This window comes from Hylobates moloch, unplaced genomic scaffold, assembly GCF_009828535.3.
Source record: "Hylobates moloch isolate HMO894 unplaced genomic scaffold, HMol_V3 SCAFFOLD_12, whole genome shotgun sequence".
NCBI classification, from domain to species: Eukaryota; Metazoa; Chordata; class Mammalia; order Primates; family Hylobatidae; genus Hylobates; species Hylobates moloch.
Window position 1 is genome coordinate 89,594,962 of NW_026652287.1, and position 19,676 is coordinate 89,614,637.

Sequence of the window (19,676 nt, forward strand, 5' to 3'; positions counted from 1 at the left end):
GGGTTTCTGTGCTTTAGGATGTCCATTGGAATATGTGTTTCTCTATATTGTTTCCTGTATTCCCCTCTCTGTCAACTCCAAGAGAAATAGGAGGAAGAGTCCTGAGCGGCTCAAACTCATCCCGTTGCTTCCAACCCTAAGAAGGAATGAAAAGGGACATCTATCTTCATCTACAATGAGCTGAGGACATATAGATCTTGTCCCAGTCCTGCACATAATTCCTTCCTAACAAAAAGGAGCAAGATGTCTCTTGCATGGGTGAGGGAGGTAGCTACAACAGACAGTAGTTTAAACCAGAAATCAAAGGATTATGTGGAGCAATGTAGCTTAAGGTGAAACTAGCAATCAAAAAGGAGTCTGACTTGCTGTGAGGCTGGAGAATAGAAAGTAGGGAAGTTAAGAGAAGAGGACCCTAATCGCAAAGCTAGACAAATTGCTGGGTTTCAGGGGGATTGAATGGGGTGCTAGTTTACTAAGCCCAATGCAGTCATCTTAACCTCTTGGTTCTGTGTCCAGGATGCCAATCTGTGGATTTTGATTTATTACCAGCAGCAAATAATGTCCTCCCATTTGAGGCTGTCCTAACTTCAGTTTTAAGGCACTGTTTGTCTTTGAAATTTCTGCAATGGTCCCTGGTCTTCCAGTGTTGACTGAGTGTTGACTTCTTTCCACCCTGATGCCTTATCCTGATCTGATCTCCTTGGTTTATAATTCTTTGGCTTTTTCTTCCCATTTTCTTCTTTCTGTTAGCTTTTGTTTATCTCTGTCTCCAGGCTTTCTGTTCAACATATTCCTACAATCTGGTTCCTTCTCCCTTAGTTCATTTTCTGCCAGAGTTCTCCTGGTGCTGGTTAACAATCCTTCATTTCATAACTACACAGACAGTAGTTTTAACCTTTAACTGCTCAAGGTTTGCTATAACAAAGGAAGAGGGTCTGACATCAGAATGACATGGGACATAAGAAAGGACTGATAGTGTTTTGTAAAAGAGGAGTAGAGGGATGACAATCAAGAACATTGAATTTGTTCTTTGACATGTCCTTATGCTGTTGTAACGCTAAATCCAAGAACTGACAGTGTATGCCAGCCTACAGTGTGTCAAGCTTGTGCTCAGGGGGGCCGCTGGAGAAGGAGGCCACTAGAAAATGCTTGGCTAGATGGGATTATATGGCTTTGAATGGAAGAATCTTCCCTTCAGTCCTTCTCCCTTCTGCCTACCCTCCTTATACTCTTTGAAGGCTATGCTGGAGATTGCTTGAGATCAACCTGCTCATGAGATGGGCTCCATATCTGCTTTATTACCCAGATGTCATCCTGCTACCTGATGTTGATTAAATATGGCATCTTGTTATCACAAAGGACACTTTCCAGAGACCAAGTATGACAGCAGAACCAATTCACTTCACAGATTCATCAGTTTTGGGAAGAACATAGCTTTAGTCACTGTTTAATTCCCATCTATTCCTTGGTGTAAGTAAATTCTCTCTGACTTCTTTAAGATAGTTTTGACTTACTTAGAAATACAGTTGCATTGTTATACTATCTGACAGTATATTAAAGATAACATAATTCCATGTTGGTTTTCTATTCTGAGCTGTTCCCTTTCATCTCTTTCTCACCATTTTCTAGTATGTAAGGTTTATATCATGTTGGTTAAAATGTTATTTTTAACTAAAATACATTTTTCTCATCATCTAAAATTCTGCTCAAAGTGAAAAAGTTGGGATGACATGAAAGACTCATAATAGATCAGTGGTTAAATTCAGAGTGTATCTTATGGATAAAAGGCAACCATTAAACATCATGGTTTCAGAAAATGTTTAATAGCATGGAAAATCCTTACTATACAACTGAAAAGCAAAATACAAAGCCATATATATAGTATAATTCTAAGTAGGTAAAAAAATAGATAACATATACAAATAAAAATATCAGAAAGAAAACACCAAATGTTAACAGAGTTTATATCTGGTACAAGTTTATGACTTGTATTACATATTCTTTTTTTGTGTTTCTATGCTTTCCAAATTTTCTCAAGTGTGCATTACATCATAATTAAAAACATAAATATTGTGAAATTTTTGCTTAATGACCCCTTATTTATACTACCTTTTCAAGTTACATCTTCTAGTTCTGTGATCTCCCCAGAAACCTCCTCTCCTTTCTATTTATTGCCCTTTGTGTCTTTAAATACTAAGCATTTATATGTACATACGGACAGCTCTCATTAGTGTTTATGTATTTAAGCTACTTTCTTATTACTTGTGTGTATGGTTTCATGCTTTTATAAACAATATATGGAGTTGCTTGGTATATAGTAATCAGAAATATGTATTTGTTTTGTTAAATCTTGGTGTCTAAGAAGCAGAACTGCCAAGAAAGTGTGGGTTGGCAGTCAGAAATCAAAGTAAAATGCAATATGGAAAGAGGATGAGTATTTATGAAACGCTCTGTGCTAGGCATGTTTCTGTTACCTCATTTACTCTTTACAACCTACCTGAGACAAAGATGGACTCCTTCCCACAGAAGAAATAATGGCTCAGTTGAGGGCATAGGACTTGTCATAGGTCACACAGCCCAGTAAGTGCTACCTCTTTCAGGTTTGTCTTCTTGCCTTGACTCTTCTACTTGGTCACAAACAAGTCTATCTGGTAACGTGTGCACGTGTAGAGAGCAACGACACAATTTACAGTGTAAGTTTGGGAATGTGTGACAGAAATATGTGTGTACATGCATTCTTTAATGTTTGTTATTTCGTGTCACAGTGACATTTTATGCATATTTTATGTAAGTTCCCTATTGTCAGAGTAGAATGCTCTTACTCCTTTTTTGTTGTTTTTTTTTTTGGAGACAGTCGTGCTCTGTTGCCCAGGTTGGAGTGCAGTGGTGCGATCTTGGCTCACTGCAACCTCTGCCTCCCGGATTCAAGTAATTCTCCTGCCTCAGCCTCCCAAGTAGCTGGGATTAGAGGCATATACCACTATGCCCAGCTAATTTTTTTTTGTATTTTTAGTAGAAACGGGGTTTCACTATGTTGTCCATGCTGGTCTCAAACTCCTGGCCTCAAGTGATCCACCCATCTCAGCCTCTCAAAGTGTTAGGATTACAGGTGTGAGCCACTACGCTGGGCCTCTGATTCCTTTTTAACTCCCTACAGTTACTAGTACACAGTGCCTTCCATTCAGATTCTCAATAAGTGCTCCTACCAAGCCATTAAATCTTAGTGTTATATACTACACACAGCATACTGCTATTTTGGATTCAGAGATGGCTTGGTGTGTTTCATTATGTAGGATTATTTGTAGATGGATAAGAGATAATGAGACAACAAGGATTTCCAGACAAATGAAACAATGAGTGTGAAAGCTATAGCTATGATCTCATGTGTATTTTTATAAAATTGAGAGAATTAAAATTGGTCTATTTGGTAGTTAATTTTTAGACAAGAAGATTGGAAAATGCATGCATTATTAATGCTACTTATATAACTGCTACTAGCAGAAAAGTCTCTTAAATTAGTGATATTTTCTGAAGTGTGAAAGCATAGTAATAGTCATTGAGTTCTAAATATATTGCCACAATGAATACACTTTGGTAAGGTAAACAAGAAAAGTTGTAGTTCTTAGGTTCTAAGTATATTGTTGAACCAGAATATTTGATCAGATCAATAATGAAATGATAATGATGGGAATGCCAGCAACAAAAACAAATCTACTGGGCTTTCTCTCATTGAATTTTTATTTTATTTTTAAAATTTTTTTAATTTTAATTTTAGTTGTTTTTGAGTCTTGCTCTGTCACCCAGGCTGGAGTGCAGTGGCAGTATCTCAACTCTCTGCAACTTCCGCCTCCTGGGTTCAAGTGATTCTCCTGCCTCAGCCTCCTGAGTAGCTAGGATTATAGGCATGAGCCACCATGCCCGGCTAATTTTTGTATCTGTAGTAGAGATGGGGTTTCACCATATTGGCCAGGCTGGTGTTGAACTCCTGACCTCAAGTGATCCGCCTGCCACAGCCTCTGAAAGTGGGCCTCTCATTACATTTGAACTTGCTTTATTTAGTATAACTTTATGTGTATCCTAGAATGGATTGATTGTTCAATTAATTGAATATCTAATCATGTGCCTGGTGTTCTGCTGGATATAACATGGAATACAAAGATAAAAAAGACCACAGTTATTGGCCTCAAGAACCTTAGTCTAATAAGTTGTTTGTATACCAACAAGGACACAACAGTAAATGAAAACGGGAAAAGGAGGAGGAACAATGTGCTCTGAGTATAGAATGAGTTAATGTAAAGACTCCAAGGACTTCTACCAAGTCCTCCAGAGGCCTAAAATCCTACTAGGATATAATGAAGATGATTTTCCTAATAACTTCACTGTGTTCCTTTTCCAAAGGATGTGTAATGTAAAGGGATGAGCCATGTAGTTCTGATCCAAGGCAGTGTCACGTTCAAAGGAACTTAGCCACCAATAATAATTTCAGAATATCTCAAATACTTTACTTGTATTTCTCACATATCATGAAGGGGATTGCATTAGTCCATTTTTGCATTGCTGTAAAGAAATACCTGAGGCTGGGTAATTTGTAAAGAAGAGGTTTAGTTGGCTCCTGGTTCTGCAGGCTGTACAAGCATGGCCCTAGCATCTGCTTCTGGCTAGAACCTCAGAAAGCTTACAATCATGGTGAAAGGGAAGGGGAGCCAGCACACATATGATGAGAGCAGGAGCAAGAGAGAGGGGGGTAGGTGGTACACTCTTGTAAGCAAATATATCCCGCATGAACTATGAGAGCAAGAACACACTCATTACCAAGGGGATGGTGCTAAACCATTCATGAGAGATCTGCTCCTGTGATCCAAACACCTCCCACCAGGCCCCACCTTCAATATTGGGGATCACATTTCAAAATGAGATTTGGAGAAGACAAACATCCCAACCATATCAGGGACACATAGCTCTCAGAAATTTTCCTAAAAAATGTTCTTTTCTCTTTCCTACAAGCTGCCTTCACACCCCACACTTATTCTCACTCCTAGCTTCTCCCCTGAGCCATTTCCTCTGCCTCCAGCTTGGGCTGTTTTTACTTTCCTCTGCCCACCCTCTCCTGTGAAGTCTTTTTCTTCTTCCTACCACCTTGCAGGCATTGCTTCTTTCTGTTGGTTCTCTGACAATTCTCCATTACTGATGCCAAAAGCATTGCTTTCTTTTAACATGTCTTCTCTTCTCAGAAGATAGAGGAGAGGAAGAAGCTGCACAAAGCCAGAATCTTGTTTTGCAGACTTGGCAAAACTCTTAAAGGAGTAGTTTTTCTGTCCTTAAGAGGTAAAAATCTTTCTTAAAGCCTACGAAATCTGAGGTTCTGCACTTTATTCCATTCATCTCTTGCCCATTTAATTCTTCAATTTGAGTTCTGTTGCCCATTCCTTTTTGTATGTCTGTTACTGCACATTTCATTGTAGCTGATTTCACTCAGAAAATAGCCTTCAACTGTAGAAATGTAGGTCAGCATCATATATATTTAGGATGTCATTCATATGGAAGATAAAAGACAAGAATCCCTATTGCAAATTTCTTCTTTCCTTAATCCATTCTAGTACATTTCAGCATTGTAGGTTTTGGTACTTTGATTTTTCTTATCTCGTAGGAAAAAAAAGTGGGTTCTTTCATATTAATATTCATGACCATGCATACACGTGACACAATAAACCACCATTAAAGAGATTATTTACCCAAACATAACATTTTCTAAAATTGATCTAATAAGTAAATAGCTATGACCATCAGCATGTGTATTGTAGGAATGAATTTGATGAAGTATTCATAAATTACGGGTTGAAGGATGAATTTTTGAGTAACTAAGGGGCTCTGCAACTATGCTGGTTGACTGCTTATACACACATATACATGTATACGGTTTAATAATTACATGGGGTATAGAAAAAGAGTTGGACAAATGAGTCCCATCCAAGTCTTTTCCCACCAAATTTGTCTCCAAACTAGGAATGCTAAACAGCTCAAAACTAGTGGACGTGAGCTTTATCCAGTTCTCTGCTTCTTCCCACTCTAGTTGGAAGTGCTAATGGACTGACGGCTCGAACAAAAGCCAGCACACAGTAGTCACTCACATTTTTATTGCATAAAAAAAATGAATCCCCCCCAAATCAGAGCACAAAATGATACAAGACAGAAGGGACTTCAGTGTATCCTGTTCATTTCTATACTGCGTATCTGATCCCTGCATAATCACAGAGTGGCTAAAGATGATTCATCTGAAAGACCTATTTATGGAAGGAAGTGAAAGTCATAGGCTAAAAAATGGCCCATAATCAGGTGCTGACAGTTGTGTGTTGAAAGGTTCTATGTAAAGCCAAACTTTCCAACCACAAAAAGGGACCTGTTTTGTTCAACATTCTGGAGCGAAGAAATTAAGGGGAAAGCCGAGCTAAGATGAAAGGCCTAGAAATAGTTTTAACTTTCATGCTTGACACAGGAAAATAAAAGAAACCTACTGAGTAGATTAAACAAATAAATGTCCAATCATGCATTTAATTTGAATTCCCATGAAAATCTGTCAAATTTGAAGAAAGACTCCAAAGTTTATTTTTGGTACAAGATAGCCCATCTCCTACGCCAAAAATTGAAACGCCTCATAAAATTGTATACAGGTGACTTGGCAATTCAGTGGCAGACTGTTCAGATTGTTTGTTATTGATGTCCCTTGCTGCTTGCTTGTAAATTCATGTACAGATTCATTCACTCATGCATTTATTCTTTTTTTTTTTTTTTTAATTCAACACATACTTAGTTACTTATTCATGCTGGGCATTGGGCTAGGCTTTGGAGAGACAACAAATATCTCTCCCTTTGTTAAGAGACTTAGTCTAGGCCGGCTGCCATGGCTCACGCCTGTAATCCCAGCACTTTGGGAGGCCGAGGCAGGCGGATCACCTGAGGTCAGGAGTTCGACAGACCAGCCTGGCCAACATGGTGAAACCCCGTCTCTACTAAAAATACAAAAATTAGCTGTGCATGGTGGTGGGTGCCTGTAATCCTAGCTACTCAGGAGGCTGAGGCAGGAGAATTGCTTGAACCCAGGAGGTGGAGGTTGCAGTGAGCCGAGTTCACACCATTGCAGGCCAGCCTGGGTGACAAGAGTGAAACTCTATCTCAGAAAAAAAAAAAAAAAGAAAGAAGAAAGGAAGAAAGAAAGAAAGAAAGAAAGAAAGAAAGAAAGAAAGAAAGGAAACTTAGTCTAGTTTGTCAGAGAAGAAAATGAACTTTTTTCTTTCTTTTTTTTACTGTACAGTACTGTAAGTGCCATGACAAAAATAAGCCCATTCAAAATGCCAATTCAGACTGGGAAATCGAAGAAGGCTTCTGGGAAGTATTAATTGCTGAGCTGAGATTTGAAAAAGAATGGGTTTAGCCAGATGAAGGAGAGGCACTAGAACATGGTTGCTAAATGCATGGATTCTACAGCCAGGCTGTCTGGGCTCAAGTCTTGTTTTGTCCAGTAACTATGCATGACCCCAGGCAAGGTTCCCAACCTCAATTTCTCAGTTCTTCAATTTCAACCTCAATTTCTCAATTCTTCAACCTCAGATTCTTCAATTTCTCTATGAGTGGGGGTAACAATAGTACCTACCGCTTACCTATCCCAGGTTTGTAAGGATGAATGAATGAGTTGATATTTCCAAAGTACTTGGAAGAGTGTGTCTCACTTAAGTGTTACATAAGTGTGTGATGAATAAATACAGGGGGAGGATGGCAAGTGTCTTGGGTAGCAGGTACGGCTGGTGCAATAGCTTGAAACGGCATGCATGCTGCATTTAGAAGACAGTAAAGAATAGAACGCAGGGTCCGTGACTGAGGAGCATCAAAAGATAAGGCCAGAGAGACTTGAAGGCTTTGGTAAGGAATGTGGTTATTTTCCTAGACACCATGAAGAACTCTGGAAATATTTTAAGCAAAGAAGTGAAAAGATTATATTTGCATTTTAAACAGGTCAGTCTGGCAACAGTGTGGAGAGTGGAGTGCATGATGGCAGGCAACTCTTGGAGGCAGGGAGGCAAATAAGGACAGTGTTTCCAAAAATTGCCTGATAACAAGACTCGTCTGGGGTGCTTTTAAAATATGCAGATCCCCAGACCCCTTCGCAATCGATGCTGACTCAGATGATTTGGAGCAGGTTGGGTAATCTATGTTTTGAACAAGCAACTCTGATGATTCCTGCCTTTTCAGATTTTGCACTGAGTTAGGTGGAGGTTGTAGGCATCTAGGTGAGGAATAATGAGGATTTAAACAAGAGGAGTAGAAAAAATGTGGTTGGAGAGACGGCAGCAAATTGAAAAAAAAAAAAAAAATTAAAGCCTAGCACTTTGGGAGGCCAAGGCAGAAGGAGTTTGAGACCAGCCTGAGCAAAATAGTGAGATCTTGTCCTTCCAGAATAAAAATTTAAAAATTAGCTCGTTGTGGTGGCTCATACCTGTAGTCTCAGCTACTCAGGAGCCTGAGGTAGGAGGATTGCTTGAGCCCACAAGCTGGAGGCTGCAGTAGATACCACTGTACTCCAATCTAGATGACAGTGTGAGGCCCTGTCTCAAAATGAAACATAACATAATGATAAAGCAGTAAGACTTGGTGCCACGTAGGAAGGAGCCTAGAATGACACTCAAATTTTTGGCTTTGGTGACTGTGCAGATTGTGAAAGAATTTGAAAGAAAAGCAGATCTGGAAGTGAGGTTAATGAGATCAGATTCAGATAGGTTGAGTTTGAAGTGTCAGTGAGAAGAGTCTATTCAGGGGTTGCATACGTATGCCTGAGTGCAGAAAAGAGATCTGAGCTGGAGACATGTAATTGGAAGTTGTTAGCACATAGGTAGTAACTGAAGCTTTACAAACTCCAACATTTAATCAGTGGGTAGAACATAATCCCATTTTATTTGTTCATTAATTTATTCACTTAATCATTCATTCAACAAATCAATTTTAAATGCATATTTTGTGCTAGGTGCCCTGCTACCCACTTTTTCTATGCAGGAGACTGTGAAGAAATAGCTAAGAGGAAAAGAAGGAAAGGAGTAGTACTATCAAAGTCAATGGAGAAGATTGTGTCAAGTGATACTGAGACTCCAAATGAGACAATGAGAGAAAACGGTCCCCCGGACTTAGCCAGAAACTAGGAGGTCATTAGTAATTTGGGACAGAATAGAATAGATTCTGTTGAGTGATGGGTAAAGAAATTGGATTAGAGGTGTGGCTGGAGGCATGAATGGGTAGTGAAAAAGTGAAGTTAATGAAGGAAGAATAGAGAAAAATGTGGCAGACTGCACACATGGTTATAAAATCTTCTATCTGTTTGCCTGTCCCTTTGCAATATTTCTTTGCAGCTACTCCCATCAAGAGGTGGAGTTTATTTCCTCACCCTTTGAACTGGGCTTGGTGATGTGACTTTATGGTGATCAATGGGCCATTAGCAAATGTGATACAAACAGAAGCTTGAAATATGATTGTGTATTGGGGCTTGCCCGCTCTTGCTGCTTTTGGGAGGCTTGTGACTGCAACCAGGTAAATATAAACCTGGAGCAATTTGCTGGAGACCTGTGGCTAGTCATCTCTGTCACTCTGCTGGCAGCTAACAACAACTGACAGTACCAGCCACCAAAGATTGAGTGAGATGTTGAATCACTCCCTAGTTGATCTACTCCCTGACTGCAGCTGCATGGGTGAGCCTTGCCAATTCTAGCAGAAGAACTGTCCAGCAAAGTCCAGCCCAAATTATTGATTCACAGAACAATGACTATTATTTTAGGACACCCAATTTTGGGTGTAGTTTCTTACACAGCAAAACCCAACTGATATAATAAGACATTGTCTGAGTGTCATGGATTTCAAATGTCTAAGTTCTCTGGAGGTTTGTATTTGTCCTGGGACTTTTGGCTGCAACAGAAGGTCAGAAAAGCTATAGCTGTTCTTAGTCTCTTTTCTCTTCCTAACACATTGTTCCAGATAGAAACAAAAAAAGAGCAGTATCCTAGAAACAGAATAACTGGGTTGTATAGCATTATTGATTCATGCCATGATATGGCTGAATCTTAAAATAATTATGTTGAGCAAAAGAAGCCAGACCAAACAAATAAACACAAAAAGAGTATGTATTATATATTTCCATTTATTTGAAACTCCAGAAAATGTATAATCATCTATAATGAAGAAAGCAGATTAGCTGTTGCCTGGAGATGGGGTGAGGAAGGGAGGGACAGATTACCAAGAGGCATGAAGAAACTTTTAGGGATGACGTATATGCATTATTTTGGCTGAGCTGATAGCTTTATGGGTGTATACTCTGTATACATGTCAGAACTCTTAAAATGATACATTTAAAAAAGATATATAGTTTGACGTGCAGTTTACCCTTGAACAACTCAAGGGTTAGGGGTGCTGACCCACTGTGCAGTCAAAAATCTGTATACAACTTGTAACTCTCCAGAAACATAACTACTAACAGCCTGCTGTTGACTGGGAGCCTTACAAATAATGTAAAATCTATTAACACTCATTTTGTATGTTATAGGTATCATATGCTGTATTATCACATTGAAGTGAATTAGATAAAAGAAAATGTTATTAAGAAAATCATAAGGAAGAGAAATATATTTACTCCTTTTTTTGTTGCTGTTTTTTGAGACAGTCGTCTCACTCTGTAGCCCAGGCTGGAATGCAGTGGTGCGATTTTCGCTCACTGCAACCTCCGCCTCCTGGGTTTAAGCAATTCTTCTGCCTAGCATACCTAGTAGCTAGGATTACAGGCGCCCACCACCATGCCCAGCTAATTTTTGTATTTTTGTAATTTTAGATTACAGGCACCCAGCACCATGCCCGGCTAATTTTTGTATTTTTAGTTGAGTCAGAGTTCCATCCAGTAGGCCAGGCTGGTCTTGAACTCCTGACCTCAGGTGATCCACCCACCTTGGCCTCCCAAAGTGCTGGGATTACAGGCATGAGCCACTGTGCCTGGCCTGTTTACTCTTAAATAGAAGTGGCTCATCATAAAGGTCTTCATTCTTGTCATCACATTGGGTAGGCTGAAGAGGAGGAGAAAGAGGAGGGGCAGGTCTTGCTGTCTCAGGGGTGGCAGAGGAGGAAGAAATTCACATATAAGTTGATCCTTACAGTTCAAACCCATATTATTCAAGGATCAACTTTAAATCAATTATACCTCCATAAAGCTGCTAAAGAGAAAAAGAGAAAGAAAATCTTTGAATTGGCTTCTTATTCACAAGTGCAGAGTCAGAATAATGATACTCCAAAGATATGCATGTCCTAATCTCTGGAGACATAAGTATGTGGAACTGTGTAGGACTGTGAACATGTCACCTTACATGGCAAAGGAACTTTGCAGATGTACAGTGATTAAAGGAGTAGACTTGGAGATCAGGAGAGTATCTTGGATTAATGGTGTGGGACCAATGTAATCACATGATCTCTTAAAAGGAAAGAGCATCTCTCAGTTGGGTCAGAGAGATGAGACGGAAGAAGGTGGAGAGATTTGAGGGAATCAGCCTGACATTGCTGGATTTGAAGATGGAGCAAGAAGTCTACTTGCCAAGCAAAGTGGTAGCCTCTAGAAGCTGGGAATAAGCCTCAATTTACAGGAAGCAAGAAGATAGGGACTTTAGGCCTACCTCTACAAAGAAGTAAGCTGCAAATAACCCAAATGAGCAGGAAATGAATTCTCCCCTAGGATCTTCAGAAGGAAATGCAGCCTACAGCCTCTTGATGAGACCTATGCTAGATTGCTGACCTAGTGAACTATAGGATACTCGATTTGTGTTATTTTATGCTACAAAGTTTGTAGTAATCTGTTCCAGCAGTAAAAGAAAATGAATACAAAAAGTTTTCATGGGCAGAAAGTTGGAATTATTGACTCAAGTAGCTGTTTGAATGACCTGTGCTCCCAGTTATAAATCACAAATAATCGAGTTGATTGTATTTTGCCATTGTTTACTGCATGCTCCTTTCTCAACAACTTCAGGCTTACTCACTTTTTAAGATGCAGCTCTAGCCACACAGTTGTTCTGCCATAGGCTGGTTGGGGTGTAGGGGGTGGGTAGTTCTTATGTCCTAGCCTTAGGCATACACAAGTTACATTTTCTGCAAACATAGAAATATTTTCTCATTAAACACTGGTCACATCAAACATCACATTGCAATTTTTGTGTGTGTGTGTGTGTGTGTGTGTGTACAGATTTTGAAAGCCAACAAATTTCAAGATAAAACTTTGTACACTTTTCCAGACACGTAAAAACTTCTCAGGTTTAATAGTCTGTAACAGGCTGTTTGAATTTAAATACTGGCTCCACTCTATACCTCACTGGTTGCTTAACACTCTGTGCCTTAGTTATCTTATCTGTAAAATGGGATGACAGGGCTACACTGAACATAAGGATTAAATGAATTTGTCTCTGTAAAGCACTTTTAACAATGGCTGGTACATTGTAAGCACCAGTGAGTGTCGGGTTGTTAATTGTTATTATTACAATGATGTCTTTGCTGCCAGTTAGAACAATTTCCAACTCAGCAGTGGATTCACCTAACTTCATGTGTCCTAGCAGAAGAAACCTCAATTTGCTTGTGTGTCTGTCCCGCCAAGAAAATGCAGGTCACTTCCTCTGGCTTTCTTGCCTTAAGAGTTCCTGTTTCTGCTGAAGCAGAAGCAGGAAGAGAAAGTGACACAGTGATGTTTGCTGAGCAGAACAGGATTCTGTCCAGTGACTTCTTTTTCCCCAGTTAGGAGGGTGTGTTGGCAGGACATGGATTGTTCTTTACACTTTCCCCAACTTTTCAGCTTTTTCCAAGAGGCCTTGATCTCTATCCTGAGGCTTTCCTCATCAGCACATGACGGTGAGCTGAAAGATTCCTAAAGTTCTGTTGTCTCTCAAAACAAAACAGAACATTCCAACTAAATTTAAACAGATCCATTTACAATTTTATTACATATCAGCTTTCCTGTGTGGCATTTATTTGAGGAAAGGCTCTCTCAGATATGAGGGAGTTGGTTTTAGAAAATTAAATCAGACAGACTAAAATGACGATCTGATTCACGAGAGGAAAGAAGATACACTATGTGATAGAAGAGTTATTTTTGGAGAACTTATTTTCGTGACTCTGAATGCCCAGAGGAGAAAACATATGGATGGTATTGCTAATTTAGTATGTCTGCTTCAGGCTCTATGTGCAGTTTTCTACAGACTGGGCAGCTGACTCTTTGGTCTCCATTTTTGAATGGAGTGCTGCAAGAGATGCTGTCTGACATACGAAACAGTCAACTGAAAATAAAGTAGCAGAGTTAACGTAGGCAGTTTTCTTCACTGTGGTTACAAGATGGCAGGGCCTTCCAAATTTGTACACTGTACATTGAAGTGGAAGTGGATGCTAGCTCTAAGAGCTCTGTGTGGGTGGCCTTGAGAGTGGGTATTTTGATTTGAAAATTTTGTTAGTTGCCATAGTAATTGTCACAATTATGTGGTTTGTTCGATCTTTGTGATACTGAACACCTATTAGCAGCACCCAGAAAACGGTGTGTTTTAGTTTTTCTTCTTGTGCATACTCACAGAGAGAAAAACAATAATGTGTGGTCAGATTTTAAGATGAAGTAAAAACAAAAAGTATCACATATCTTTATGTAAAGCGTGTTTATTTTCTTAATTTTTTTTAGTCAGATTTTTCTTCAGCAGAAAAGTCATCAGGAAGTGATTTTTTTTCTTTTTCCAAAACAAGGAGACCCAGAAACCAAGGTTACAAAGCTTTGTAAAAAGAAGAACAGGAAACTCTCCTCTTGTTATTAATATATTGTGTCAGCAATGATGCTACTCAAGTTCAGGCTGAAATTTAAGCTGAATCAAAAGGGAGTGTGTGTTTCTACTCCCTTTGCATTTGTGGTGCTCACCATGGCCACTGATTATTTAGTCCTTGATTGCTTTCCTGGGGCTGTTTTGCAGGTGACTTTTGAAACATGGAGAGGCATTATTTGGCTAAACAAACTATTTTTATTGCAATTGTTATAGAAACTTGAATGCCTATAGCTAAATCTTCACAGCCTTCTTTATTTTTGCCTCAGAAGTATTTTTTTTTTACCTATCTGAATATTATTTTCTAAATTAATTAAATGTAGAGATATAATGATAAAAAATAAGAGTATCTTCTTTGGGTTATTTCTGATTTTTATCAGAAGGAGATAAGGCCTGTTCTGATCTTTGACAGAGCTCTATGACATGGGAGCTGAAGTGGCTCCACTGGTTGGCTGACTCATGAGAGAAGGAGAATGTGGGAGAACTGCTTAATCTACAGTCTGGATGGCCATGCATGTGGGGTTGGGAACAGGAGGAATTGACTACCTCTTACTGTTTCCAATCAAATCTCCTGAAAGACTTTTGGATGAGTGAGTGATAAATGGTGTTTATTACTTTTAATACACAGATATGAGGGAGTTTATTACATTTAATACACCTATGAAGTGATCAATTAAGTATTAAATAGCATGTCACAACACTGAAATCTATTTATAACTATTGATTTAACTGCCTTTGATACTTATTGTCAGTATTTGTGCTCTCAGTGCATTTTTGTTTATTATTAAAAACACTTTGACTGTGCAAATTGAAACGATGAAATACCTCTACACACCTATTAGAGTGGCCAAAATTCAGAACACTTACAGCACCAAATGCTGGTGAGGGTGTAAAGCAGCAAGGACTCTCCATCATTGCTGGTGGAAACGTAAAATGGTACAGCCACTTTGAAAGACAGTTTGGCAGTTTCTTAGAAAACTAAACATACTCTCATATAGGTTTAGATACCAAGGAGCAAAATTGCTGAATTGTGCTCCTTGGTATTTACCCAAGGGACTTGAAAACTTATGTCCAAACAAAACCTGAACACGGATGTTTATAGGAGATTTATTCATAATTGTCAGAATTTGGAAGCAACCAAGATGTCCTTCAGTAGGTGAATGGATAAATAAACTGTGGTACATCCAGGCAATGGAATATTATTCAGCACTAAAAGAAATAAGCTCTCATGCCATCAAAAGATATGGAGGAACCTTAAATGTACGTTACTAAGTGAAAGAAACCAATCTGGAAAGGGTACATACTGTAGGATTACAACTATATGACATCCTGGAAAAGGCAACACCCTAGAGACAAAAAAGATTAGTGGTTGTCAGGGGTTAGCAGGAAAGGAGAGATGAATAGGCAGGGCACAGAGGAATTTTTAGAACAGTGCATAGATCCACTACAATGGTGGATATATGTCATTATACATTTGTTGAGTTCATGCAACGTACAACACCAAGATTGAACCCTAACGTATGCTATGGACTTTGAGTGATAATGATGTGTCAGTGTAGGTTCACCAATTATAACAAATTTATTACCCTGGCAGGGCAAGTTGATTTATGGGGGAGGTTATGAAAGTAGGGGACAGGGGTTATATGGAAAATCTCTGTACCTTTTGCTCAATTTTGCTGCAAAACTAAAACTGCTCTAAAAAAGTCTTTTTCTAAAAAAATTCTTTGATACTAAGAATTCTACCAATCAGAAAAAATGGCTGGGAAACTATACACTCTTGGCAAATTATTTTAAATGAAACCATTTGCTGTTGAAAAGTCATCAGTTTTATGGTTGGGCCTTCCTATGTAATTTTCTGTTACAAATGTTGAGGATTATGCAAATGTTACAGTTTTATTAAAAAGGAAATGATGTAGAGTGAGATGTAGACTCAACTAAGGCCTTCAAAATTTTATTAGATATATTAAATAATACATAAACTTAAGAAAAATGAAAAAGTCACAGACCAGTATTAGCTTCATAACAAATTGTTTCTTTTTTATTTATATATTTTAAATTTAATTTTTAATAGCTAAGACATTATTGTGGTTCAAAAACCCATAAGATGTTATACAATGAAAAGTGTTGTTTACATCCAAATGTCTTCGTAACTCAGCCCCTAGTTCTAACTCTATAGGTGACAGCTATTATTGAGTCCTTGAGTAGTATTCTAGAATTTCTTTATGCATATAGAATCAAATATATATATATACATAATTTTCTTCTTACTCAAAAGATTACATACTATACACACTCTTTTCACTTAAACACTATTCTATACTGTTTCACTTAGTTACACTATTTTCATTTACGATAACTTGGATACCATTCAATTTCAGTACATGGAAACTTTCTGCATTCGGTAGTTAATAACCACCTACAAGTATATGACATGGATATACACTATTTATTTAGCTAGATATATATTGGTGGACATTAGGATATTTCCAAATTTTTCATTGCAATGAGTAATCTTGTACATACAATATTTCACATATTCCTTATGTATGTCTGGGATTTGCTAGCAGTGAAATTTCTAGGCTGAGAAGTATATGCCTTTGTAATTGGTAAAGATATTAGCACATTGCCTATTTGTACTCCAATCAGCAATACATGAGAAAATACTTTTCCTCTCAGAGTCCTATCAACAGATTATGTTAGCTAGCTTTGGATTTTTGCCAAATGAGAGGTCAAAAATTATATTCATTTGTGGTTTCAATTTACTTTTCTTTTTTTAAAGAGTGAAGTTGATTATCTTGTTATTTATTTAGGAGAAATTTTATTTCCTTTTCTATGTTCTGAATGGGTCTTATCAATTTGTAATATTAGGGAATCTAGCCCTTTGTGATATGAGTTGCAAGTATTTCTCTCAGTTTTTCTTTTTAAAGCTTTGTTTACAATGCTTTTTTCATGAAAAAATTTGATTTTTTTAATGACAAAATGTATTAATATCAACTTATGAATTTGGAATTTTGAGTTGTAGAAGTTTAGACAAACCTTCTTAACTCAAGATTTATAATGAAAACTTCCAAGTTTTCTTCTTATTATTTTATTGTTGCACTTAAAAACATTTCCATCTGTGATATATTTGGAATTTATTATGGCAAATGAGGAAAGACATGGATATTACTTCACTTATCCCTAGACCATTTATTCACTAGTCCTACTTTTTCCCAATGATCAGAGATGGCGTCTTTTTTATACACTTAATTCCTGAATTATCTGGGTACACTTCTGGGCTTTCTATTTGGCTAATGAACTAGTATGATACTGTATTTAGGCTTTTAAAACTATCTTTATAACCTTTAGTACTAGTCCCTCTTCTATGTTTATTTTTCTTATTAAATTTAGCATCAGGTGATGTAGCTTAAAACTGTTGGATTTTCACTGAGATTATGTTCAATTAAAAATTAATTTAAGGAGAATGGACACATTCACAATATTGAGTGTTCATAACCAATAACATGGTCTTTCTATTTGTAGAAAGACTATTTTGTGGCCTTCAGTAGTATTTTAAGTTTCATTTTTAATAGAACTTACATTTTCTTGATAACATTTATGTATTTTTTTCTTTTCTGTTGCTATTATATATGGAATCATTTCATTAAATACTCTAACTGACGTTTGATGATATGAAAACTACTGATTTTTGTACATTGATTCTGTGCTTGATTATTTTACCGAATTCTATTACTGTTTGTAGTAGTTACTAGTAAGACTTCTGGAATCTTTCAATTATACTACCATGTAATCTACAATTAGTGAAACTTTTATTCATATGTTTCATTTACATAAAATATAAAATAAATAAATAATATATATACATATATATATCTGTAATCTCTTTCTCTTGGGTAATTGTGTCGACTAGTAGCTCTAGCAAAATGTTAAATAGTAGTAGTATTAGTGAATATTAGCCATAAAAGTCTGATGGCTTTGAATGGAAAAAGATACATTTAATCATGATCCCATAGCCTTGTCTATTCTATTTCAGTAAATATTTTCTTTATTGTTTTGCTTATTTATTGTATCAGAAAAACTTGATGAATTTTCTCCAATGCTTTTTCAGCACTTATGGACAGATGGTGTTTTCTTTAGATCTGTCAATATGATGAACTACATTAATAGAGTTTCTGATATGAACAGTTATGACTCCATTTGGTGATAATGTTGTGGTGGTTGTTTTTAATGAGCTCCTGAATTCAGTTTGCTAATACATTATTTAGAATATTTACATTATTATTTATAGTATAATTAGTCTCTAGTTAGTGTGATCAAATAATATTATTTACATGATTATATTTTTTAGAATTTATAAACGATTTTAATTGGGCCAGTCTTTGAAAGGATGATGTATTCTCTATTTTCAGGTTACAGGGTTTATAATATATTAATCATTTGTATTATATCAATTCTGATACTTAAGTCATTCTAGCCTTATTTACTTTTTATCCACCTGATAAGTTGTGTACCAGACAGATGAACCAAAGTCTACCAAGATTAGTGTGACTGTATTTACTTCTCCTTATATCTCCTATAATTTTTGCTCTATGAATGTCATTTCTATATTATTTGGTGCTAATTTAATCATTATATCTTCACTATGAATTGCACACTTCGGCATTATCAATACTATTTTTTGTTTTATTTAATACTATTTGTTCTGAATTTCACACGGTCTGACATAAAGATTGACTTCTGCTTTATATTATTGTTTTTGTTTTGTAGATACATGACCATCCTTTTATTTTCAGCCCTTGTGAATCATTTTATCTTAGATTTTCCTTTGTGTTTGGCATACAGTTGGGTTTTGCTTCATGATTCAACGTGTAAATGTTTTCCTTTAGATAGATAAATCAAGGCAACTTGCATTTACTGGTATGACAGAGATGTTGGTCTTTGTTCTGCTATATTAATTCGTACTATGTTTCTGGTTTATAACTTTTAAAACATCTGTTACTACACTGTCTGTTTGCTTTGCCTGCTTATTGTATTTAGCATGGAGTTTTCCTGGTATTTGGGGAGGTTTACATTTTTATTTTAGTATTTTTATAATTATGTCTTTATATAATACCATTATTCCTAATCTTCAGATATTATCCATTAGTTTCCTTTTATGAACAATGATAAAGGTGGTTTGTTTACTATTATTTCCTCATTTCTCTTTCTTTCTTTCCCCAATTTTAGTTAATTATCTTTCTTATTGTTTTGTAAAGTTATAATGATTATAAGTCAGTTTTAAATAATAGCATTTGACTTCTGGCTGTTGCAGACGAAAGAGCTTTCCATTCTACTCACATTGTTTTTTCCATTTTTCTGCAATTTTTTATAAGTTGAGTGCTCCTTGTCAGGCACATAAAATTTACACTATGTTCCTTTATCATAAACTTCACTTTGCATTAGTCTTAATTGTACAGTTACATATTTTCAATAATCACTAGCAGTCATTTTGCCATAGCTTCCCTAATTGTTTATTGATTGGCAAAAGTTTTTCTTCAAGTAGTTTCCTTGAGAAGTGTCCATGAGAATAGTATTCCACAAATTCTTGTGTATTTAAAATCATCTGTAATTTTTATTCCTGAGGAACAGTTTGGCTGGGTATAGAATTCTTGATTCACCCTTCCTTCAGGGAATATTTTGTAAACATTGCTTTATGTTTCTAGCATTGATAATTGCTGTGAAAAAACCTGATTCCAATATGATTTCCTTTCTTTGTAAGTAACTTGACATTTTTGCCTAGTTGTCTAATTCTTTATTTTAAGCATTAAGTAATTTTATCAGTAT